The 27622-nt window shown below is 39.2% G+C and overlaps 1 protein-coding gene across 2 annotated transcripts in view; it reads right to left on the bottom strand.

Moving 5' to 3' along the window:
* Window positions 1–27622, bottom strand: part of LOC131675032 (uncharacterized) — a 257161-nt gene that overhangs the window by 89272 nt on the left and 140267 nt on the right. The window lies entirely within an intron of this gene.

Here is a 27622-nt window from a genome sequence, read left to right as displayed (position 1 = left end):
GCGCGTTTACGCGATCATCGTAATAAAAATAATTAAACGGTAAGCCACCCCGTTACACCATATAAAAAGATAAATATTTTTATATACATAATACTTACATGGTGAAATATATATATATATGGTGATACATATATATATATACATACATATGACTATTAATTTACATATGGTGAACTTTTTAATGCAATGTTTATAAGTAAATATATTGTTAATAATTCATAGTTATGTTTCTATTATAAAAAAACAAATTCCTCTCTGCATTTATATGGACTTGAGACCGTCATATCAATAATATTATAACCTGCATTGTTTTTATTAACTTTTACATCGATCATTCAGTATGATAAAATATATTTTAATTAATTTTAGAATAAAATGCGGATTGTTTTACAATATAAATCTATAAATATTCAATCAATTTTTTATTTTCATTTCAGTATTCATTAAATATTAAAAGCAATAATTTGAATTAATTTAGTTTTTAGATTTATATCAATCTTAGTCTATCGACTTACTGTTTTTACAACATTTTTTTCTGAGATAGAAATCTAATATTGTAGCTATAACTGAATAGACCTTGAAATTTGATTATTATATAATTTCTTTGGAAGTTTTATTTGATTTTAAAATATTTACAACAAAGTTAACAAATAAATAATTCGTTTTCTTCTGGTTCATTGAATTGATTCCGATTTTATATTAGAAAAGCAACACACATTTATTCTCCATATCGCCTAATAGTAACAGAAAATTATATGCTACTTTTAACCTGTACTTGTCAGGATCAAATGTGAGGTTAAAATATTTTACATAACTTAAACACTCAGGATAATACATTACATATGATCCACAACTATGGCCATTGTTGCAATTTTGATATGGACGATTATCAATCTTCCATTTTTTCCATTCAATTTTCTGTAAATCAATGAAAGATGAGTTTGAATGATTGATTTATATAAAGTTTTTAAATGCCTTTGTAGCTCGATCTTCATCGTCACCTTTATCATAAAAATCTAAAACACATAGTTTTTCTTCATGTGTTTGAGACGAATAATTGCTAATGACTATTTAGTAAATAAGGCATTAGTAATAGGTTTTCAATAGGAAATGTAATTGTATTTATTTTTCGATCTGTGCATTTCCTTCTTTCGCTGTATTCTCCCGATATTATCGAGGTATTATTTGTAGATATGTAAGTTACACCTTTCCATTCATCTATACAGGTAGCTACATAAGAGTCTATAATACCATTTATCTATATCTTATTCTTTAGTGTATGAAATTCTTGAGCTCTTAATTCATATGTATTCATTATTATTAATTTCTGGATTTTATATTTAGTAACAGCACCATTATTGAGCACGATAATTAAAGTAATAATTTGCATCTTTAACAACTTTATTTAGATATTTTTCTACAACTCTTCTTTCACCATTTTCATCTTGTTTCACGCATTCTATACTATTGTTTTTGTTAAGGTTTGGCAAATAAATAAATGGTATTTGTATAAAAGCAGATTTATTAGCACAATATCTAACTCGACTAACTATACGTCCGGTTCGCTCTGAGACGGTCGACGCACTGAAGACAATGACTTACACCACATACAGTCGTCAAAACTATGGCACTTACTACATAATATACATGAGTAGTGGGAGCGGTATAACGTGTATATTTTAACACTCCCTCCCGTTATATCGCGTACATTATCAACGATCTATATTATAAGATTATGGTAACATTTGATGACTATTTTAGACAGTATAAAGAAAATACAGTTGAATACATTCTACTGCGCTGAGGAGTATAAAATAGATTTAAAGCAAGCGAGAAACATTCTCTTTGGCACATCAATATCGTTCAATAAGCTACAGAATAATTATATGTTGTAAGTCGAGTCCGTCAGCATCCAAGTATTAATTAACCTGGAATAATAATAGAGATCAGAATTCAAATATTCATAATACAGTGTATCAAGTAATTGTGGGAGTCGTATGGCAGAGCTATCGTGAAAATATCGGCTATTTGACTTTTGGTGGGAATCCATTGCAGTTCTATCAGTCCTAGTTGAACACATTGCTTTACATAATTGTCTTCTTTTCTTATTATATGCCTAAGCTTATTATCACCTTCCTTCTTCGCACAGGCGATAGCTGCTTGATTGTCACAGAACAGTTGCACAGGATACCACTCTTTCTTGATCATCAGTTTGAGTGAGTTGCACATTGACATGAGATCCCTTACGGCTTCACTCATTGCTACGTATTCTGCTTCACACGTAGACCTTGGTACGAACGATTGTTTATGAGTTCTCCATGCAATGCTGTCTCCGAATAATTGGACAACATGGCCACTAGTGGTTAAACCACCATTGCAGTCATTCTTGCTTGCATCTGAAAAGCCAGTTAATTCGGATTTGCCACCTTTGAAACTGAGTTTCAAGTTGGATGTACCTATTAAGTACCCAATCAGCCTTTGGAGCATATCCCATTCATTCATGGTAGGGCTTATCTGATGCCTACTTAAGACATTTACGGCATATGAAGTATCTGGGCGAGTTGCATTGGCTACATATAGCAGCGAAACAACGCACTCTCTGTATGGATAATGAGCAGGCAAACGATCCTTAGCTGCCAACCCCTCCTCTCTTGAGATTCTATCTTTGTTGCGTGCCTTTTCAGTTGTCATTGGTGTACGCTGAGCGTATTTTTTGTCTTTATCACAGAATTTTTCTATGATTTTCTTGATCTAATTGCAATTCATTTGTTTCTCTGTTTCTGGTTATTCTCATCCCTAAGAACTGTTTGGGCTCTCCCAAGTCTTTCATTTCAAAAGCTTCCTCTAAAATATCTTTTACTTCTTGCATTTTCCTTTTATTGTTTTCAGCGAGTAGTATATCATCGACATATAGAAGTAAGTACACAACTGACTCACCATCAAACCAAAAGAATAGACATGGTTCTATAAAGCTTTTCTTTAATCCAGCTTGAAGTATCACTTTAGTGAATTTCTCATTCCACTTTTTTGGACTTATATGTAATCCGTACAGTGCTTTTCTCAATTTGCATATCTTATTCATGGGTTTCATATCACTGTTTATGAACATCCCATCAGGAATTTCCATGTATATTTCTTCTTCAAGTTCGCCATTTAAAAATGCCGTTTTTACATCTAATTGGTATACATCCAAGTTTAGCTTATTTATGATAGAGAATAAAGCACGTATCAGCGGTAATCGAGAAACTGGAGCATATGTTTCTCTCAAGTCGTATTTGTTGATGTCTTTGAAACCACGAATCACAAGTCGGGCTTTGAATACTCTCAATCCATTTTCATCTAATTTATTTTTGAAGATCCATCGAGAGTCAATTATATTTGGTTTGACACCATTAGAGCTAACTGTTGGCCTGTTCACCAAGTTCCAGACATGGTTTGATTCCATTGATTCATATTCGCTCTTGATGGCGGTAAGCCATCTGTCTCGAACTTTACTATTCATTACTTCTTTCACATTTTTCGGATCTCCATTAATTTCAGCCAATAGAGCAAAATATCGTTCGTCACTTTCTTGTAACTCTTTCTCTCTATCGTTTTCTTCTACATTTAGCATGTAGGTTACAACTGATTCTGTGCTTTCAGCATCTGCAAGTTTATCTGTTTCAGTTTCTGTTTCTATAGTTGCTTGAGTCGAGATATTTTTAAGCCTTCCTCGACCTCTTTTCTTCACTCCCTCCGTCTTTGAGTTTTCCTCATCTTTTTCATTATCGAATTCAATGAACCATTTATGTTTTTCTATGGTTTCATCATCGTTAATCCAATCTTTGATACTCTGATTATTGTACTTGTCACCATACAAAAGTTTTTCATTAAAATCAGCATTACGGTTTTGATAGAATTTTCCATCTTCTGGCATCAAAAACATATAACCAGTAGGTGTGTAACCTACAAAAATCACTCTTCTCCCAACACCCATGAATTTAGGCCCAACTTTTCTTTTCACAGTTATATATACTAGACAACCAAACCTTTTAATTTGACTAGCATCAAACTTGTGATTGGGAGCAAAAACTTTCAATGGTGCAACCATATTGTTTGCAGCATGAGGCGTTCTATTATATGCGTAAGTTGCGGCATACACAGCCAAGTCCCACATGCTACTAGGCAGCTTGCTGTCGTACATGTACGCTCTTATTTTACCTTGAAGAGTTTGATTAAACCTTTCCGAAACGCCATTGTGTTGAGGGGTGTCAGGAAATGCAAGTCTTATCTCTGCACCAAATTTGTCCAGTACTATACGAGTGTAACCACCTGTGAACTCTGTACCTTGGTCTGTATCTAAATAGCAAAACTTGTCATCTTCACCACGTAAGTTTCTACAACTTATGATGAAAGATTCTAGACATTGGCCTGTTTCTGTCTTTGATTTCATTGGATAAGCCATGGCTAGCCTCGAGTAATTGTCTACAAAAACACTGACATATTTATATCCTTTCAGAAATGTTACTGGTAATATAGGTCCCATTATATCAGCATTAATCACTTGCAGTGGTTTGCAAGCTCGAGCTCTAACACTTTTGAATGGCTTTTTCTTAATTTTTGCGATCTTACATACTTTGCAATCTTTAACTGCCTCATCAAATTCGCAACTTTTAATGCCTTGCATTTGATGATGAGTTTGTTGAAGACTTTTCAAGTAATTCGTTGACGCATGACAGAAACGCACATGCCAAAGAACAGCCCTTTTGAAGGATTTCTGATTTTTAGCCTCATGCAACAGTTCAGTTTCCTTTTCGGTTAATTCCACTTCTGGAATTTGATTAACCTCATGCAATTCTCTGTCTCTAAACGAAACAAGAATGTCAGGTCTAGATTCACGGTCTGGCTTGGCTGGCTCTTTTTGTGAATTTATTACAGACTCTCTTTTGGCTGTACCATCAGTAGTCGTTTCAAGGTCTTCAGTTACGTTAATGCTTTTACAGCTTTCATTGTCATGAGTCAAAGCTTTACTTCTGGTATTGTAATTGTGAGTTGACGGCTTGACCTGATCAGCCATATTAGCAAATACGGTGTCATTTGTACTTAATTTTGATTGACACAACTGTTCGATTGGCTTCAGTACTTTCACTTCGATTTCCCAAAAAGGTTTGTTATAAATACCATTAAGAAAGACCTGTCTAGTTACAGGATCAATTATGTTAATTACTTTGTTATTCAAATATATACTCAGACCTTGATCTACAAATTTTCTGAGTGATAACAAATTAACAGACAAATCTTTTGCACAAATGACATTTTTAAGTCTATAAGGTGAATTATCATTTAGGCCAATTTCAACTGTCCCTTCACCTGATACCTGAAGATCAGCGTGCGGGTTATTATTTGCACATTTTATTTTGTTAATTTTTGAACTGTCTAGTTCTTTGAAGATTAGACTTGAGTTTGTCAAATGCTCTGTAGCACCTGAGTCTGCGATAAACTTTTCTATTATCCCAAAATCGTATTTGCCATGACTCACACAATTACTCGGGTTTTCATAATAAGCATTTAGAATTTTAATCTCACCTGAGTTTTGAGGTTTGGTGTCAAGGTTGCTTGCTTGACTCTGATTTTGCTGCTGCTGGCTTTGGTGATCATGGTAACCTTGACCTTGGTAACCACTGCGACCACCTCGATTGCCTCGAGATCCCCTCGATCCTCGATTACCACGCCATCCTCGTTGGTAGCCACCACGAGATGGGAACGAGGAATTGCCGCCTCTTCCTTGAGAGTTGTTTGTTCTAAAACGCTTGGCGCTTCCGCCGCCTCTGCCATTACCAAAACGTCCTCTTTTTCCACGGCTTCCTCGATTATAATCGTTAGAACCACCAGAGCGTTGATCACTCACCACGCCTGTAGGGCAATCTTTACTTAGATGCCCAAGGTTCATGCAAGTGCGGCATCTGACTTGCCCAGGATTTGGACAATCTTGTTTTGTATGGCCCTTTGCGAGACAATTACGGCAAGTCACGCCAAATCTAGGCTTTCCGGTAGCTAGCATTGCTGCAGGTTGTGTGCTTGTTTGAATGGCATCACCTTGCCTCTCAGCTTCATCCTGCATTATAAACTCCTTTAGTTCTTCGAAAGTCAATCGTTGGCCTTTCTCCTTTTTATGCAAAAAGTCAACCTGTTTAACAGATGGAACAGCTTTAATAATAGCATTATAGAAGGCATCTCTCTGCTCATCACTCGACAGCGCAGGAGTATCTGGCAGGTTTTCAAATTCAGTAATGAGATCTTCGAATTTCTTACAGAATTCCAAAGCCTTTTCTTTGTGAGGCATGAACTGAATCGTAAACAGCGATTTTCGAATTGTGCCAGACGTTATATTACTTTCTGCACTCTTCATTTTCTTGAGCTTAGTTAGCATTTTCTTAGGACACTCATCTTTTGAAATACTCCTATAATACTCAGTATCTATACGATTCATGATGATATCTTTGACTTTATATGCATCCATTTTCTTGGCAACATCACTTCTTTTACAGAAGGGCTGTACTTTTTCATCTATTACGTACAGTAAATCCATCAGTCTGAGTTCTGAACTTAAATAATCAATGAACATTTCAAAGTCAGTTTTCCTAGTCAATCGGTATTCTCTCTTTGTATTCGACATGCTGCTCTGCCAGAGCTTATCTGCAGTAGAGTTTAGTTGTTGAGTACTATTTTCAGCCTCACGCTGTATAGTACCAACACCATTTTGATTTGCACTTGGTTCACCAGTACTAGTCGACTCTTTCTCCTGATTATGTTCAGTTGATATAGAACTTGTTGATGCTTTGATGGTTGTCAACTCCATCTGAGTTGAATTAAGTTCATCTCTGAGTTTTGTATTATTTTTCTCTGAACATTCGTATTTAGCAAGCAATTTATCCTATTGAATTTTGTTATTTTTCAATTCTTTTTCTTTATCTTTCTTAGCATTTTTTAGCTGATTCAGCAAAACAGCGATGCGATGATCTTTATCATTTATTACTGCATTAGTCGTTGTTTGGTTATTTGACTTTGATTGTTGACATTTATTGCTAAGGCTCGACATCACTGTCCTCACGTAACAGCTTTCAGCAGGTTCGTGCTCCCTAGCTGGGTCTTGTATTTGGAGCGGATCTACCTCACTTAAGTCATTAGCGTCACCTTCATCGTGATCTTGAGAGTCAAAATCAAAGGATTCATGCTGGTTTTCGTCCAAAACGACTAAAATTCCCTTTTCGTGCACTTTCATTAACTCTAAGATAGCCTTTGCTTCCTCAGCAGTCAGTGCATCAAGATCTACAAACAAATGTATATCTATGTAATTAATGATTGGACAAGCTCAAAAATAAAATTACTGGACACCTGAGTAAATTTATTCTGAGCTGAGAATAGCTCGCTTACTACGGAGACACCAGCGCATACGAGCTAGCTATCCCTAGTCAGTCATTCACACTCGTGTGCACAGCTACATGAGTGTATATAACTAACTCAGCAAGACTTCATGAGATTGGAACAAGCTCAATTAATTAATTTATTTGTTTTTTAAAAGCTTGTGTCGGTTGCATTGTACATACTCATTGCCCATCAGTTTTGTCTAGACATAAATATCATCATGAATCAGTTGTGTTATGTCCTTACCTATACTAAGAAATTCATCATCCACAACTAGCCACAATTCATCGTCAGTTATCTATATAGTTCCTGATCGTGCTTCTACTCTATTGCAAGCAAGCACTTCCGATACAAGTCCTTTGAATATTGCATTGTACTCTGTATAGGAACATCATTTGTAATTATTAATAAATTCAAATTATTTTATCTAATTTGATTTTTTTTTTTGGATTCAAATACGTCTTTTGTAATTTATTCGACTCGAATCAATAAATTTTAATTATATTTACATGTGTATTATACACTGTTCACGAACACGTGCAATTATCCATGTATCATATATATATGTATATATATATATATATATATACATATATATACCGTTCATTGTGCATGTATTATATGGATAATCGTCATGCATATAATATATACGTACCCTATCATAGTATACTACATACAACTCAAAATTAATATATATATATATATAATCGTTATTCAATGAATTTTATTTCACATCGATAATACGATTTTATTTTATACGAAATGCTCGAGAAAACAAAGAGCGATGCAAGCATACATATTGTACCAAGTTTCCAATGGCCAGGTTTCAGCCTACCGATGAACTTGCGCACAGCTTCATCGTTTTAAATTAACTCCTCGCATATATATATATATATATACGTATAGAGTGAACGAAACACTCATGTTGCTCGTATAGTAGTCATCGATATGCCTCATTGCATCTCTCTCTCTCTCTCTTTCGTTCTTTCTCTTAAGAATGCTCATATTTCCAAAATATAACAAGCCTCGACACGCACAGCACAATGTGTTCACGTGATCGATTTTAATTTGCCGCTAATAGCCGGCTTTTACAATTTTCATTGTTAAATTACTTCCACATTTATATCGCATAATAAAAACAATGAATTTTATTACCTTTAAAGTATTTACGAAAGAGAGAGATAGTCACTACCGACTTTTCATTATTGCATCACATTGCAATTTACCTTTGTTGAGGTTTTCCTCGTTTTGATTAGCCATGATGATAGATTTTTTCACACCGGCAGCACGTTGCGGCTTCTCCTTTGAGCACATAGAATCTTGCCCACGCCGAGATTTATACTCGCGATTCTTTTATTACTTTAACAGTTAACAAATCACTTAATATTCACTTATTTGCGCAGGGAAAGCTAAGCGCGGTCCATAACCTGTTAAAGTTTGGTAAATAAATAAATGGTATTTGTATAAAAGCAGATTTATTAGCACAGTATCTAACTCGACTAACTATACGTCCGGTTCGCTCTGAGACGGTCGACGCACTGAAGACAATGACTTACACCAGTCACCACCAATGACTTACAGTCGTCAAAACTATGGCACTTACTATATAATATACATGAGTAGTGGGAGCGGTATAACGTGTATATTTTAACAGTTTTGTATACGTAATATACTGTCTTGATTCCCTTATGATTTGTTTAAATTATAAATTTTATAATGATGGATCGAAGGGAAATAGTGATAGATGGAAAATCACTTAATTTTAATTGTATTCAGCAACGTTTCGTCAGCACGTTTGCTGTCCTCTTCAGGCTGATTTCTCTCATAGTCAAATTATTATAGGCTAAAACGAATAAATCGTAGCACAGTCAAAATTAAAATCACTTAAATTAATAATTAATAATTAATAAATCGTGCTACGATTTATTCGTTTTAGCCTATAATAATTTAACTACGAGAGAAATCAGCCTTAAGAGGTCAGCAAATGTGCTGACGAAACGTTGTTGAAACAATTAAAATTAAGTGATTTTCCATCTATCACTATTTCCCTTCGATCCGTCATTACAAAATTTATTATTTTTTTGTATGTCTTCTTTCATCTATTATTCTGAATGATTATCAATATTCATATCATCAATTTTTACATCCTCTGTTGGAATTTTCTTACATGTAATTGCTTTGTTTTTGTTAGTAAGATCTATTATGTCTAGATTTTGATGACCCTCTCCTTCAAATTTTCTTTCGTTCGTTGATTTATCTGATTTCTTCTTTTTATCGGTCACCGTAGAAAAACGTATTTGTAAATAATTTTCTGTCATTTCCTATGCGATCAACTTATTTTAAAACTCTATTTTCGCCGCAGTTGTACTTCTTTTAAATATTTTTCTTCCATTATTCTGTACTTTCTGTAACTCTTTTATTTGCTTCATGAATAATAGTTGATGAGTTAAGATGGCTCTTATTACTTTGCTTTTTGTTATTTATCTTAGTGTCTGCTGACAACTTTCTATCCCACGTCTCTTTTAAGTACGGGATAGCAACAATTGCTGGATATTTAACTTTCTTACTCGATAATCTGGTTCCTTTTCTACATGTGTTAAGTTCAATGAAAACTACTATTTTTTATCTGCTTTTATCTAGTACGCGTATTATAATACCAATGCAAGAGCTAGTATTTTATTTTTCATAACTTTTGTGCAGCTTTCGATGTAGGCATTGCTTACTCTTGAGATAGTGTTATCTACTAAATCCAAACCTAGTCCACTCCACATCACTATATACAGAATCCATTTCTTTATAGCGCATTCAACAAATTCTGGAGCGAAGTATTTATTCGTTCCTTTTTTTGGAATTTCTTCGTCGCATTGTATTTTGCTACCATAGATTGCAATATATTTTTGGTAAGAACCATCATAAAACGGCGATTGTTTGTAGGTAGCACGGTCAGATAAATCTTCACTAGTCACTATCTCAAAATCTTCATTTGTGTTGCCAACATCCTGTTCGCTTTCTTTATAGTCGACAACTTCATGTTTCAGTTGCGTTTCAAAACTTGCGTTTTGGCAAATTTCTTCCTCAAAATGATTCTCAAAAGTATCTCCTCTTCATTATCTTCCGGCCATGCAATAAAAATCTTTTATTTTTATGATTTACGTTGTAACGGGGTAGCTATCAGTTTATTTAATTTATGCGCGCGATCACATAGAAAAGCGCGCGTGATTACCTTGAATGTTCAAACACGAAAATCGGAGAGCAGGAGGGAACGGGTGTCAGTCAACCAACTATCTACTAACGTGAAATAAATACGTCGAAAATACTGTTAATATCACATAAGGGATCGTTTATTTCCTCTAAACTATACAATGTATTAGGCCCGCGTGTTTATGTTTACAAGACGCGCGCACGACAACAACATGCAGTGTCGGATCGCTCGCTACTCTTTGTTCGCCGAGTTATTACATGCACGCTTATTACGGAGCACGAGAGATTAATTATTAGCAATTATTTAGCAACCGCGAATTCAAGCTGGCCAACTTACCTTATTAACGCTTGCACGGGTAACAAGTGAGGTGGTGAAGACTCGTACGGCACACGCTAATCTTTCGATAATGTTTATCTGCGGGCGATGGTATCTCGCGTCTGCGGTTTCGCCCTCGATGGCGAAACTCTCCGCTCACGCACACTTGCACGCACTCAACTCCGTCAGGCTATGGCACAGCTCCTCTCTTTTTGTCTCTGCACTCCGGAAAAACTCGGGAAAAACTCTTTCTTGTTAATTGCGGCTGGAGGTATCGATAGCTAATCCTCGACTGGTTCGTTATCATTCGCGCGCGTTCCGTCGCGTCTCGTACCGAATTCCCTCAATACATTTCGCCCCAACCGGCAGGTGCTGCCCTCGCCGGCAGCCGCATGGTTGGGCTGTTAGCGCTAATACGACGTTTACCGTTACAGCTCCCTTCTAGTCTGGACTATGGGATCCTCGACGATAACATTTTAGCGCGGTTCCTTTTGAGGTGAGGAGGGGAAAGGATAATAAAAGGTCATATTCTCTGTGATATTTTGAGTAACTTTATTGCATGTTGGTGTGGGTGTAGCCCTGCCCACGGGGGCAGGTATCTTCAACCTGGCTGGTCACTGGTCATCTCCCGTCCTTCTGCGTTCAGCGGGGGCACCCGAGTACCTCCCATCCCAGCCTCTCCTGGACCAGGTCGACGTGCTGCCTGACACGGGGACACCGGTCTGTGCGGGTCACCCCTGGGTAGTGGCATACGTTGCACCCCTCCTACTGTGCGCGGGAGAGGGTGCCACGAGGGAGGCCTTGCTCCCTGGGGGTCAGTGGCAACTCGTCCCACCGGTTCGGGGCGGACCACAACGGCCTTTCGACCGTGTGGTTCTCACCCGTAGACCCCACCACAAGATTTATGTGAATGGGCTTCGTTGCTTGATCCCCGTTGCTGCCGTCCACGTTGACCACGAGGCTTACCCCGCACGTCTGCGGGCCCCGATGCATCGTGGCTTCCGACCTGGTCTCCGGAGCCGCTGGTCCGGCTCCGACGGTTGGAGGCTGGGAGAAGCCAATAGGTGCGTCACCGACCGGGTCCTCGAGGGCCTGGCGGTGACGGCGCTGCACCTCCTTTAGCGCCTGTGCGAAGTGGCGACGGCGGGACACCACCTTACTCCAGTAATCCAGCAATCCATCGTCGCCGGGGTTGAAGGTGGGGTCCTTGGTGTCGGTCTCTCAGGTCCTTCGTTCGCAGGGCCTCATGTATCCACGGTCGGTGTTCTCGGCAGTCTACCCCTCTTCCTTTTCCCGACAATGGGAGGGGGAACACATGGATTCTGTCGGTATGGTGTAGTCTGGGTGGTTAGTGCGTTCTTGCGAGGTCTCCCTCGCGGGCGCTTTGCTGTATTAGTTGGAGGGGTGGTCATCAGGATCTTCTCGGAAGGATCGGAATGGGCGTGACGAGGTTGGCTCGAAGTTGTCGCGCTATCATTCCGGATCGCGTTATCCGTAATAACGGCGTGCCCGCTTCCGCGTGTCGTTGCATCGCTCGCAGTAGGCGGAATACTCGTCGTCTCGGTTCTCTCGGTGGTAGAGGTATCGTCGTCATCTCGCCGTCGGGTTCCATCTTCCGGTAAGGCATCCTCCCGTCCATAGTAGGACTTGAGGTCTTAGGTGTAGACCAATTCCGTGGCCTCTTCCTGCTGGTTGGCAAGGCGATACGAGTTGACTCCGAGTACTTTCGTGGCGATAAAGGGACCTATGAACTTTGGCGCTAATTTCGCGAAAATACCCTGAGTCGCACTGGACAGTATGCTATTCTTCTTCCATACCCAATCCCTTTCCTTGAATCCGGGAATCCTACGCTTGGCGTTATAATATCTCGCCCGTCTCAGGGACTCGTCTGAAGCGCTTTCGCGAGCTTGCTGAATAACGACTCGGTTATTCTGCATATGCTCGTTTCACTGTCCGATTCGGAGCAAACTTTCCTCTCGAGCTACAAGCTCGTTCATTCGTCTCCGAAGGATGTTCGGGGCTTCCGGTTGCCTGCCGTAGTTGAGCATGACAGGGCTGGTTCCCGTGGAACTGTGGACAGCAGTGTTCAACGCGAACGCGAGTTCAGGTAAAACTCGGTCCCTTCCCTTGTGATTTCCTCGCAGGTACGAGGTTATCATCGTCTTCAAAGTTCTGTTAACCCTTTCGATAGGGTTGGGTTGGGTTAGCCTGTGGGGTATAGGTCGGGGTAAAGGTCCGGTTTATCTCTTGGTCCCTCAGGTACCCGTGTCTACCAGCTGATTACAAAACTCGGTGCCATTATCGGACAGGAAGACCTTAGGCGTACCGAAGCGCAGGATCACTCGTTTCCGGAGTTCCTTCGCGATCGTCTTACCATTGGCACTACGTATTGGTATGCACTCGACCCATCGCATGAATAAGTCGATGAACACTAATACGTATTCGTGCCCTCGAGGGCTTCTTGGAAAGGGCCCGGCGATGTCACCCGCTACCAAGGTGTGGACAACATCCGGTCCCTCATGCACCCGCGTGGTAATCGCTGTTCGACCTTACACTGCTGGCAAACCTAACACTTTTGGACGTAACCTTTAACGTCCGCGTACATCTCAGGCCAATAGTAGGATTGGGCGACGCGGGCGAAGGTCTTCTCGCGTCCCAAATGTCCTGCAGTCTCAAGGTCGTGGCTCTCGAACAGGACCGCCTTGCGATCTTCCGGTGGCACGACAAGCTTCCATGCGTCCTCTTACCCATCTTCGCCTTGGTAGTCGCAGCTCGGTTTTTGGTAATACATCACTTTGCCAACTACTTTCCAATCCGGATAGTCTGCTGGATTGTTTTCGACACGTCTGAACTGTTCCGCGTACCAGGCTTTGTCACCAGGCTTCGGCTGGTCCAATGCACTAACCTCAGCCTTCATGGGCTCAAAAGCGCGTGATATCGCGTTGGGCAACATGTTGTCTGCCCCCTTTCGATACTCGACCTCGAAAGTATAGCCTTGGAGTTGCAAGGCCGTCACCTCGGCTAGTCCGATCGTAGCTAATCTCGGACCAGCCTTCAAGCTAGCTACCTCTAGCTTCATCTTGGCTTGTGATTCCTTGAACAGCAACGTATTATCGTCGGGGTCAAGTACCGCTCTAAACAATCTGACAAAATTCACTCCTAGGATACATTCCTCGAAGAGGGTTGGGAGGATAGCTACCCTCGTCGGCATCGTCATCTCCCCTACGGTGAACGGCAACCTGGCATGGCCAACGATCGTCAACTTACGACCATCGGGTAGTCCTGCCGTACCCGCGTGGGTGGTATCTAACCTGACGCCTAGCATAAACGCTATTTGTAGAGCATTACTACCGATTGCTGTGGTGGAAGATCCCGGATCATAGAGAGCCCGTATATGGAAGTCTTCTATTTTCACCGGCAGCTACCAGCGCGTTTCCTGTTCCGGGGAATATTGGGAAACAGTTTCGGCGGCTCCACAGCTCTGCTTCTTGCACACCATAGCGCTAGCCACTGTGCTCTCGCGTGGTAAAGTGATTCCATTTGTCGTTCGAACCACCATGGTTCGGACAATCGGAGTTTCCATGGGGTTACCCTTCGACGGTTTATCTGCCGTTACCCGCGCCCCCGAGGGCATGTGCGATCCATTCACCACCACCTCGGCCGGTCTAAGGTCTTGGGCTTTACTAACCTTTCGCTGGTGTAAGCTGTTCTGTGCCGCCGTGGCCAGCGCGTTCAGGATCCGTATGGAGTTCACTTCGGACCTCCGCACTTGACCTTGAATGTCCGGGAGAAGGTTGGCGTACAGCAGGTCCAATTGACAATTAGGTATCATCTGGGGGTTTAGCCGCTTCATCAGGCCCATCATGTTAGCGATGTAAACATTCACTGGTTCGTCGGGACCCTGATATCGGCTCTGAATCTCCCTCATTAGAGGCTGTTGCTGCTGCATGCTGGTCCCAAACCACTCTCTTGCGTCCATCTCGAACTCGGCGTAGGAGAGCCATTCCTCCTTTATCGCCTCGTACCAGGTGAGGGTGGGACTGACGAGCAGCTCCGATACCGTTAGGAGCATCTCGTCTTCTGTGAGTCCTGCGCCATTCCTCAAGTTATCCAGCCTAGACAGGAAGGTGTCAATACTCGCATTGCCCTCTCCTGAAAACTTCAGTTTCCAACCTCGGACAATGCGACCAACATCCCTTGTAATCGACCAAGGGTTTGTTGTCTGCTGAGATGACCACGTGCTCGGCGGGTGGTTATTCACTTCAGCATTATTAACTCCACTGAGTTGATGCTGTCCACTCTCTCCGAAAGGGAGCGTCCGGCGGGGGGTCCTGTCCGGGCCTCTGTCCGGGTCCAGCTGGAGTACTTTGAGGTAACCTGATGTCGTAATGGTAGGTGAAGGTATCTTCGAATGCTACGCTCCTACGCGTGTTCACTTGTTGTCGCATTTCGCTGGAATTATTCGCAGTTGGCTTTTCACATTGCTGCAGTTGTTGTATATTTCGTCTAATACTTTTGTTAGACTCGACACATTCACTCTTAATGAGTCTAGCAGCTCGAGCTTCTTCTCATTCTCTCTGGACCGGAAAATGAGATCTTGAATCCAATCTACCATCATTAGCCGTTATCGTGATGTTTTTGTTACTGCTCGTACTCTCGCCGTCGTCCATTACGTGTGTGATGTTTATCGCTGTTTCTTGAATCCACGATATTACTTCTGCACTCTGCATTAGCTGGGCTAGCGGGTGTTCTCCTTCTTGCTCGGATGCCGTGTGTTCCGCGCATAAGGATACTATTAGCTCCGAGCGTAGGGCTGCCCTTCTTGCCGGATTGCTGTGCTGGTTGTCGACTTCCGCGAAATCCGCCGCAGAGTAGTCGCCTAACAACCAGTTTTGCAGTCGTCCAGCTCTCGAGAGCTTATTCTCGCTTGTCTTGAGCTCCAGGTGTTAGAGGTACTCGTTAATTTCCTCGTCTTGGAGCGTCAACACCCAGTCTTCTACCTCTTTTTGAGCGCGGTCCATTGTCATCTGTTAGTTGTGGTGCGGCTAATTTTAACGTAAATTTACACGCTTGTTCCACGCGTGATGCGAGTGCGAGTGCTATATTAAAAATCGGTAAACAAGTAAAAATTTAGACTTTATTAGCCGACAATAGGCTCAACCAAGGGTATTCACTATTGTATTTACCGAAAGGCTTTTTGCTCGTTATTGCGCAATATAATGATCCTGCCTATCAGGCGCACTAACTGTTTGTTAGCGCGGCTGTGTTGGTTAGTATCTAAATATAGTTAGTATAATAATAACGAGCGTCTATGTGCGTAATCACCAATAACCGCAGCTAACAATATTTAAAAGTTACATTTACGTTAAGACAACACGATATCAAATAAAATTACCAATTTGAATTTCTTTTGTTTGAATGTTGCTGGTGTTAGTTTTCCCCGGGCCAACGGGTACAATAAAAATTAAACAAATTTATTGTTGTCATTAGCGATGAGTATAACATTATCAAAAAATTGATATAATATGCAGACAGTAATGTAGTACGCAGTGCCAATCGAGTTGAGCAACACTATCAGTTTTTATTAGTAACCTCTCGTCAATTTGCCTACTCTGTCATGATACGCCGTCACTCGGCTCGTCGGCCGTAATCAGCCGCTCATTGGTTAACATAGAATCACGATTATCTATCTAATTATAAAGAAAAAATTAATTGTGCCATCTTATTCATTTTTTTAAGATGAATCCAATTGTACCAAACTCTTGAATCAACCTTATAGGGGCGATTTTCTTGGGAAAAGAGTGCGAATTTCGTGAGTTAGCAATAGGTACCAAGGTTAGATGAGACGAGGGGGAGGTGTTCCGAGTGCAGACAAGTCGAGGACTAGTCGTTACGAGAGCAGATAAACCGAAGACGAAGTGTTCCGAAGGTAGACGAGTCAAGGACGAATTCATTTGATGTGTTCTAAAATAATCGTACATGCTGAAATATTTGCAACAACAAAAATTACTTGGAGCTAAAATAATTATAAATTACGAATATTATTTTATTAAAAGCTAATTAACATCAAGGAGTAAAATAAATTAAAAGTAAAATCCATAACATTTTATACAAATAAAATCATAAAATTAACTATTTACAAACAACGTTCAAAGTACCCTCCTCCCTGTTCTATACACAATGCCGACTACGAATAAAATTTCGTCTTGCAGCTGCTACCATTTCAGGGGTTATATGTTCAAATGCCATTTAGATCTTATTTTCCAAGTCTTCTAAATCAATGATCTTAATACTGTAGGTATAGTCTTTCATAGTGCCCCAGAGAAATAAATCCAAAGGATTTAAATCAGGAGATCGGGATGGCCAAAGGATTGGACCTGGTTGATCTATGCATCTGTCTGGGAACATCTGATTAAGTAGTTGAACAACTTGTGCATCTTGATGTGGAGGATCCCCATTGTGCTGGTACCACATATTTTGCCGTATTTCATCATGCAAGCCATTCAACAGATGTGGTGATTGATTTTCTAAGAAATCTAAATAGTTTTCACCATTCATACTTTTGGACCGATCTAAAATAATATTAATCTCTTTGAAAGATTATATAAATACTTTGATCTAAGCAAAACTAAACAAATTTTCGAGAATTTTTGCATTATTATTATCACGAAAACTTATCCTGCACCATAAGAATTTTTCGCACGCGCGGATAATGAATTCTCCTAACCTATTCCCCTCTAAATATTGAAATAAAAAGAAAAATAATCTTCCTCTATTGCAAAATTGATGAAATTATACTGCTGAGCTAGTTAAAAATTGGTAAATGATACGGCGACAAGAAAGTGTTATAAAAAAAACGTGCCAATTAAACCTCATTTCACACACATCCTCTAATTATAAATCATTAATTTAACACTTGATCACCAATGATACCGCACCACTTGTTACTTAAGAATCGGTTATGATGCCGGTAACAATAACCAGTCTTGGATTTTCATCGACGTAGTAATGCATATTGAAATTTCCATCTCTGCCGAACGACGATTCATTAGAGAATAAGAAAAGATAACAAAAATCAGAATCATTTTCTAGCTCCTGTAGCATTCTTTGGCAAAAATCGTCTCGCAAGTAATGATCTTGTTCATTGAGCTGCTGTACTTTGGTAAAGTAATAATGATGAAGTCGGTTATCGTTAATAATTCTTTGTACCTAAGTACGGAAAAAAGATTTGTACAATCAGCACTATCAACTGTCCAAGTGAAAATCTAATGGTTGTAACGAGTAAATCTGTATTTGAACGCCATTAACCGGACACGCGGGCTACGCAACGGTTTTGTGGATCGCGCGTGGGGATAGCCGAGAGCCGGGAGCATATAAATTGGTTAAGTGCGAGAGGAACCAGCAGAAGATACTCGACACCCTAGCGGACTTACGGGAAAAACCACCATATCAACGCTCGATCCTGTGGGGCCTGCGCGGCATAGTCGCCTGACATCTAGTCGACAGAAACACCTTTTTTATCAGGGCGTTCGCAGCGGCTGATCTTTGAGTACCAGGGACCCTCGGCACCGGACTGGGAACGACCAATAAAATTCCACCACTCTCGGATGGAGCACTCTTGTATGGTGTTTTACAGAGCCAATCGAACTTATTATGTAAATAAGCGTGCGTCTATGTGAGTATGTGTGTATGGTAGTGCGATAGTTATGAATGTATAACGATGAGAATTCAAATGTATATTTCATGGAAAATAAGATCACCGTGAACTTTAAAATGCGGACCGCGTGTTTTGTCTTCGTCGTGCTGTAGTTTTATTTCCCAGGTCTACCAGTTTCTACCGATTATAAGCTAGCCATTTAAAAAAATTAGATCTGGAAGGACCTAAGTACCCGCGATCTTATTGCATTGTATTAAATTTGAGTAAAGGAAATATATAAAATTTTTTATATGATAGATTCGTTTCAATGCCCGTAAAAACTATAACGTCGACTGCCTGTGCGCGCGCCAAGATAGTAAAAGTTATAAACTCGGGTTCCGAGATCCGTAGTGATACTAAAACATAGGAAAATTCTTCTCCCCAGAGTTTTAACAAGTTTACGTAACAAGAGTGTTTGGCTGTTTTAATTTCTCGTCTTGGTGCTTTAGTTATAAGTAAAATATCATGCATTGCTAGATATAATAGATCACCTACGACGGAACGGGTTAACATATGGTCAATCCTATAGAATCGGTAAGCTAGGGATTGAGAGAATAGACGAGACGGATGAAAGGACGAGCGATTAAAGGGATGCGCGCAACATTCAACGCCCAAAGACTGCAAAGAAAAATTTACAAAAATGGAAGGGCAGAAGGAAGAGGCGCTTGTCAGAAATAGAAAAAGGCAGTCTACTTTTTGGACATCTAGTGAATAAATAGATCATTTGTTTTCATCTAGTTCTACGCAACATAAACTTTTTTGTATAAGCGCGGTTTTTTCCTTAACTACGAGGTTTTTTATGCTTCTCAGTTTATGTAATTAATTTTTTTAAATAAATAAAAGAAAAGAATTCGAAAAAAAGGAAAACAGATTTGTTTAGTATGACAGCTCACCTCAACCATAACAATATAAAAAAAAGTAGAAAATTATCGTAGTGGATAGTAATCGGTAGTTTTACGTGAGTAAACTACCGACTTACAAAGTGTTACGTGACAGACCATTTTCTTTTTTTGTGCAACCGTATGCTTGATTAGACTCTCGCTTTTGGGAGTCCCATTCGTGTGCGCGTCTTGGCGAGAGTGAGTGGGAGACGCTAAACGCTGCTGAGGTATGCTGTGACAGCATTCTGCACTCAGCGTCCTAGTCTAAGTAATACGAAACAATTAAAACGTATGCACTAGAGAGAGATGAAGTGTGAGGAATGAGAGAGAAAAAAAAGATATATAACCAAACGGTGAGAACAAGGAATCCATTCCTTAGTTAGGAGTGAGCGCTCAATTAAGAAGGCTGCATTTTTCCTACAGAAATTAAATTTATAATAAGAGTTTGAGTTATAATTAAGTATTAGAAGTGTCGAGTACATTCGTTTGAATAATTTTGTATAAACGAAAATCATAGGAATTATCATTTTTTTGTGTGTTGTCACATTATTGGATAAAAAAATATATTGGACCAGTTAATCTGACCAGATTCAAAAAAAGTGATTGCTCACATAACGATGCAAACAATATTTCGGACCAATTTATATTTACAATATTAATACGAAGTGTGCTTTTTATGTAATAAAAAAAAATAATGGACAACGCGAGGTGAAAATTACGCTTCTATATATCCCTCTCTCTATTTTGCTTAACTTATTTATGTTGTGAAATCAACTAGAATAAATATTATAAATATTTATTCTAGCATATGGATACACCTATAAGTGTATCCATATGCTTCCCCGTTATATTGAAGAAAAACTCTATTACATTTTTCTTTTTTTAATAAACAAGCGAAAATTGTTCTAAACGCGTGAACGAGCTGGGGTGCCCGAAAGCCTGACTGCCGCCCGAGTCTAAGGCCGCTCGGCTGGTAAAACGGCCTACATACGGGGCAAATTCGCCTCGCGCGAATTGCCACTTATCAACTGGTTATCAGCAGAGCGTGGTTTCTCAGGCTCTTATCTTTTCTCTTTTTTTTCGCGTTAATAAAAATTTTTATTAATTTATTAGACAATTTCATAAAATTAGAATACGTATTAATTAATCCACCGTCATTATCATTATTATTAATATTATTTTCTCAATATCATATATTCTTTTAGCTTAATTTTGTATAATATCTAGAATACTTTATACTTAATTATAATTGCGATTAAAAAAAAAATATATTTTTTTTATTTTTTTTTCTGTGCTGTGTGAAACGCGATACGGGTGAATAAGGCACTCATTTTCAAGCGAACTAAAGCCACGCCGGAGACGTGGAAAATTGTTTTTTTTTTTTATTATTATTACTCACACGATCGGGTGCTTAAGAATTCGACGGAGTTTAGTTTTTTTTTTGCTACGTAGCGTAAGGGTAATTAGAGCTTTCATTTCTAAGATAGGGTGCATCTTTCTTTCCTTCGCACATTGTCTGCTTACTTGTCCGAGTGGTGTTGGCAACGTGATTCCTTTGTTTAGAAATATTTGAAATTTGAAACGCTGCTTAGCAAAATTCTTTTTTGAGTATTATTTTACGTATGATCGTTTGAAATTTGATGTGCGCGTTTGCGAAATATTTCCGTTTGTGAAATAGTCGAATTTATTTTTATTCTGTTGTAATAAAGGATTAATACTTGGCATTATACTGTACAATCCTGTTATTAAAATTTCCCTTAATTATTTTTATTATTTTATTATTATTAAACAATAGGTAGATATCATTAAAAATAATTGGTATATTGTTAATAATTATTAAAGGAATTTAGCTCAATAAATTAAAATCTTGTTAGGAATTATTATTATTATTTTCTTTATTTGTATTGACAGCGGAAAATTTCCGTATTGTCGTCCTTATCTATTTATTATCTACAAACAAAGGGACTCTGAGCCATATACGAGTATAATCTGTAAACAACTGCGGGGAAAATTTAGTGAGACCTTATACGAAAAAAAAAAGGGACAAGCATACACAGGACTATAAGCGAAATGGAGTCGGCTATCTTACAGTTATTGACTAGTATGTCGGCCAGCTTCACCCTACAAAATATAATGCAAGGAATTACAGAATTTGATGGAAAAAATGTCCCGCTTAAGGACTTCATCCAGGATATTCGTAACGGAAGAGCATAGATATTAGATGGACAGGAACAAAATTTTGTTCGTTTAATAATTGCTAAATTACGAGGACCCGCACGCGACTGCATTTATGAAAAATCTATTAAGGCAGTTGATGATTTAATCAGAATTTTAAAGGAACGGTTCGCACCTTGCAAGGACTTTGCATACTACGATTCCAAAATCCATTGTCTGCATATGAAGCAAGGGGACACTGTTGGTGACTTTCACGATATGATAAACATTCTGTTGAACTGCGCACAGAATGCGCTGAAAGAAGAGTTCGGAGAAGACTACACCGAGACGATGATGACTCCAATGCGCAACTCGACTATTAAGACTTTCATAGATGGACTGCAAACAGAAATTGGAGATTTAGTAAATATTAACCAGCCTAGAACCTTGGAGGATGCTTATAAGGAAGCATTACGTATAGAAACGAGAAACAAATCAAGGGCAAGGCATGGGGAATCGAATTCTAATAAATGGACAAATTTATTGCGCAGCCTCAATGTCAACTTCGTACAAGATCAACAAAATGATCAAGAAGAACAATTAGAAGACGAGTAGGATCAATTCCAACAATTGAACAACAACACGCTGAAATCCAACAATTGTTTATACAGAGAAATAACGGACAGGAGTCTTATACGAATAACCAGAATAACCAAGGACAGCAACAGAATAGAGCTCAAGGGCAGAGACCGTACCAAAATAGGAACTGGAAGCTTCGTTACAAAAATTATCAAGACAACGGACCGCATGCAGGACGGTTATATAACCCATATACAGACTCGTATCACTATCCCTCTGGAAAAGGCTATGGAATAATAGCCTACGACCAGCAGCAACAAGGTGAGCTTAGACCCAATCCAAAGTACCAGCAACAGAATAACGCAAATAATTTAAATTCAGATGGGGCTCGTCCAGAAGCGAATGGAGCGGGCCCCTGTCAGACGTGCTGCCAGAACCAAGACAAAATCCAACACCAGAAACCGAATGCGAAGACGATGTTGACCGAAATTCAGGAAGTATCAACGTCCGAAAAACCGGGAGTACCTCCGGCAAAGGTGATGACGATACTAAGAAATCCACAATCCAACCACTAATAAACCAGTCATCGCAGTTGCCTCAAATTGGCGACTTGGCGCAGGGAATAATCAGATCTATGCGCCAACGAGAGTAAGGTTTCGTATATCAGAAACCTATAAAAAGTGGACTGTGTTTATGGTTGATAATGGGTCAGCCGTGAACTTAATTAAGTTTAGTGCACTAAATTGGACTACAAGGTTTGATCCGAAGGAGGTTACTACATTCAGTGGTATTACGGCACACACTGTTCCGACCATAGATACGGCGATATTAACCATTATTGCAAAATCCGCGAAATTCTACATAGTATGGAACAATTTTCCTATTGAAGAGGACGGAATGTTAGGCAGAGATTACGTAATCGATACCAACGCAGTGATTTCGTATTATCATAATAACCTAATGGTAAATAGTGATGTAATGAACCCGGTACCGTTCTTACCGAATGATGTTACCATTGACCGACTACGAAATGATCTGATACAAACTATGAGTATTAGAGCTCGTGAGGATGAGGTATCGGATATTGAAACTGCAGCAGACCTAGATCGAGGAATAGAACAACTGGCTTGTGAAGAAAATGCAAATTAAATAGGAGCGGTTTTATCACAGGAAGTGGATAGCCATAAAAGGCCTGTAGCGTATCTTTCAAGGTTATTGAATAGAGCGGAAAGAAATTATACTACCACGGAAAAGGAGTGTGTTGCAGTTTTATATGCGATGTATCAGTTTAGACCTTATCTCTTATGCAAGAAGTTTACCCTGGTTGCTGATCATGAACCTCTAAATTTTATGCATAATCGCAAGGATCCAGGACAAAGGCTACTGAGATGGATGTTTAAATTCACAGACTACCAATATACATTCAAGTATAAACCCCGAAAATTAAATTGCAATGCAGACGCACTGTCAAGGAACCCGATTAACTTACAAGAGTATTTAGATGAAATGGTTCAGAAAGAAAAAGAACTGAATGAAAATATTCCGAAGATTCAGGTAATGATGCTCAAACGTAAGACCGAACAAGAGACACTAGAGCCATGGGAATCGATTGGTAAACGTAAGAGGGCTCATGCGATCTCGAACGAGCCAAGGACAAAAGGAAGACCTGTTTGAGCTAAGACAAATAAGGAAAAACCGAATTTAGATCATAGTACCATTTCTGAAAGAACCCGAAGCAAGAAGTCTGTGAAAACCGCAAACAAAACTCTCCGACTACCAAATAAACCCAGACCCGGCACTTCTAAACTCAAATTGGAAGTTGAAAAAGGGCCCAAATTGGACAAGGATAAACCCTTACTCAAGAGGCTAAAGGCGTTACGAAAAATTATATCGGATGCGACAATAGATGATTCCGGATTGAAAACTAGAGAATTGGACAAGGAAACTCCGCCTAAAGTTACAGAGCGGGAAGGAGTAACGTCGACTGATGAATCTGCTATCGAAGTTGCCGTGAAGGAAGTTGATAGCAACGAGTTCGTTAAAGATTCGTCTTTTGGGCAATATCTGCCGAGTGGTCGACACAAACGGGTACAGAATATTTTAGATCGACTGGAGAGGGAAAACATTAGCTCCTGTGTTTCGGATTCTGATAGCGAGACCGGACTGAAACAGGCAAGCTCCTCTCGGGGATCCTTGTTATCCTCAACTAGGATGGAGGATAAAGATCTGAAAAATGTCCAAGACAGTACGGATGACAGATCTCTAATAGAAGACCTATGACCTAGTGGGCTAAGGAAAGAAACCGAAACGGAAGGGGACAACTCAAGTGATGAAGTTCAGAGTGATAAATCGGAATTTACTGAACGAATAGAGTTAGAAATTAGTGGAATTCAAACCAGCGGGAACTCTGGAGAAGATGATGAGTTAGCAGAAAACGAAAGTTCTGCTAAAAGATGCGAAGAAAGAGCCCCGTTACAGAGAACTAGTTTATCAGCAAACGAAGTGTGGAAATCAGAAGAAAAACTCGAAGCCAGTTTGGGAAGACATAAAAGTTTAGATAATGAATCGCACTATTGGGTTGACATGGGTCTTGCGCGGGACAACCGAACTATAGAAATGTCTTCTCATTTCTTAGATGGGGACGAGCCCCCGCGAGAGCTACAAGAGACACTATGGAACCTTGACCCGTATGATGAAATAAATGATTCTGATGAGGTAACGGCGAATAGAATAACGAAGTTAGTAGAAGATTCACAAAAATTAGTGGAAACCCATCTAGAACATGACAGTGACTCGGACACAGACCGTCTGGACGAAGATGAAAATCAACGTCTCTCACAATACGACTAAAGGAGCAAGTCCTGAAAGAATTAAGGAAGTTGAAGAAACTTTAAGGCAGCCACGATATCGAGAGATATCGGTAACTCCAACTATTAAAACAGGAATACCGGGAGTCAGAAGTATTCCCATGGTTAAAGGACCTCGACTTATGGTAAGATTCGAAGGACTTGAGGGCATACCCGAAGAATCAGATCTTAGTAACAAGAGCCTAAGTAAGTAGAATTACACTTTTCGAAAACACCAGTAGATGATCAAGTATTCTTCTTGCTACCACCGAGAGGACCAATTAACTAATATCGAAGACCAGAAGATTATAAGAACCCAAGCTCAAGCAGTGAAACAGCCAGCGGTAATTCTTCATTAGAACCAGCAAAATATATCTTACAAAATAATGTAAGCACGAGCCAACAATGTTTAACCTATCAACGAGATAACATTGTACATTTTATATCGCGAGACTGCAATGACCAAACTGCTATTTCAAAGCTATTAAGTGAAATTGGGGCTATAGACCTACGCAATATGAAAACTTTAAAACCGAAGGTCGGGCAAATCTTAACGACCAAATATAAAAACCATAATATTTTCTCTGTAGTCATAAAAGACAGATATAATGACTCTATTACCATAGAGGCTATAAAAGTCGGACTTATAAATTTAAAGAAGATACTGATTAAGAAAAATGTAGTAAGTTTCTGGATTACTAGACGAGAGGATTATACTGATGATCTTGGACCTGGATTACTAACAGAAATACTAATAAGAATTTTCGAAAAGAACCTTATAAAAGTAATCGTTTGTTATGGGAATATGATTCTCCCACCGCCAAATCATCGGACAGAAATAATTAAAACAGTACACGATAGCCTAGTGGGTAGCCATAAGAGTGTCAATCAGACATATCAGAAAATCCGAGCGTGATATTATTGCCAGGACTACGAAAAGATATATTAAATTATGTACGGAAATGTCCGAGTTGTCTTGAGAAGAAAATTGATCGTCACACACTGATCATGTAATGCAATCTGACCAAATACTTAATTGTAGTACCAATAAAGGATCTTAGAGCAACCACTATCGCTGATGCATTAGCTAGAAATTTAATATGCCAATTCGGTGCCTCTAGAGCGATATTGTCAGATCGCAAGACAAGCTTTCTTTCAGGGATTGTAGAATCACTATTACACTTGTTCAAAATTCATTATTTAACGACTTCCGAATGCAGACTCAGATTAATGACTCTCTCGAGAAAAGCCTGCACCCTTGATCGATTTCTTACGAATATATTCGGAGCGATTCGACGATTGGGACCGGTTAACCCCCTTTGCCGTTTTTACATATAATACAAGTATACATAATGGAACTGGTTACACCACCTTTGAGCTAGTTTATGGACGAATCGCTTGTTTCCTCATGAAAATCCCTAGGGAGCAAAAATTAGGGACTTATAACCAATACCTACGCGATCTAGTCTTACGCTTGACAGAGCTAAAGGCTAAAGATAGCGGTGGGTGAGAATCAAATTCGTAAAAAGGAAAAATCTAAAAATCAATATGACAAACACGCTAGACCCTTTAAAGGATAAGTTGGCGATTACGCCTGGTTATTGAACGAACCTCGGGTAGGAAAAGCCGATAGTTATTATAAAAAACCTCTAAAAATCGTTGAAATTTTGAATCATAAGAACGTTTTATTAGAATTACCCAATGGGAAAACAATACGGAAGCATATGAACAAACTTAAACTTCAGGCGTAACTAAATAAATACAATTATTCACTTATCTTATCTATTCTACATTCTTCGTCTGCACTATTTACTTTGTTCTATTCTTTCAGGTACTATTTCTTTTAATATACTTCTTTTCATATAATATATACCTAATCTTACTTTCCTTTCTCTCCGTATTCGCCCCATATGTTATGGACCCCCAAGCTTATTTTATAGAAAAGCTAGACAACAACCCAGGAATTTACTACGAAAGAATAGATCCAATGAGAATAAAGAGGACAGATTGGAAAGTATACATATACATCGGCCCCAATTTATTCCTGGCGAAGACCACTGCTATAATTGACCTACGCTCGCTATTACGAAATTGTACTGGGCATCTCAATGAGGAAACTTGCAGTAATATAATTGGCAAGGATCACATTGACCTGAAGACAATCGCTCTTGAACAAATACAAACGAAGATTAAAGGAGCTATTGGGAAAATGGGACATATTCAACCACCCGATGTCCAAGGACCAAAAAATATCAGGCCAAAAGGACTAGTACCTTTTGGAGGCATAGGAAGGCCGAGTCATAGTTTATTTAAATTAATGACCATTGACAAGACTGATAAAATAGAAGCCAACATAAATCAATTATATGCAGACCAAAAAAATATCATTAAACTTTTTAATGATAGGACCCATATAATCACTACTGGAATGGATAAACTTTATAAAATGATGGACATTTATGGGGACAGAATTTACAATCTAAACCTCCAACTGCGACAAAAATTCAACAAATTAGAAAATGATAATGCCCATCTGGAATACATG

This window comes from Phymastichus coffea, unplaced genomic scaffold (assembly GCF_024137745.1).
Source record: "Phymastichus coffea isolate CEN01 unplaced genomic scaffold, Cenicafe_Pcof_1.1 PCOF00015, whole genome shotgun sequence".
Taxonomy (NCBI): domain Eukaryota; kingdom Metazoa; phylum Arthropoda; class Insecta; order Hymenoptera; family Eulophidae; genus Phymastichus; species Phymastichus coffea.
Note: the sequence above shows the minus strand (reverse complement) of the source record. Positions and strands in the feature narration are given on the sequence as shown.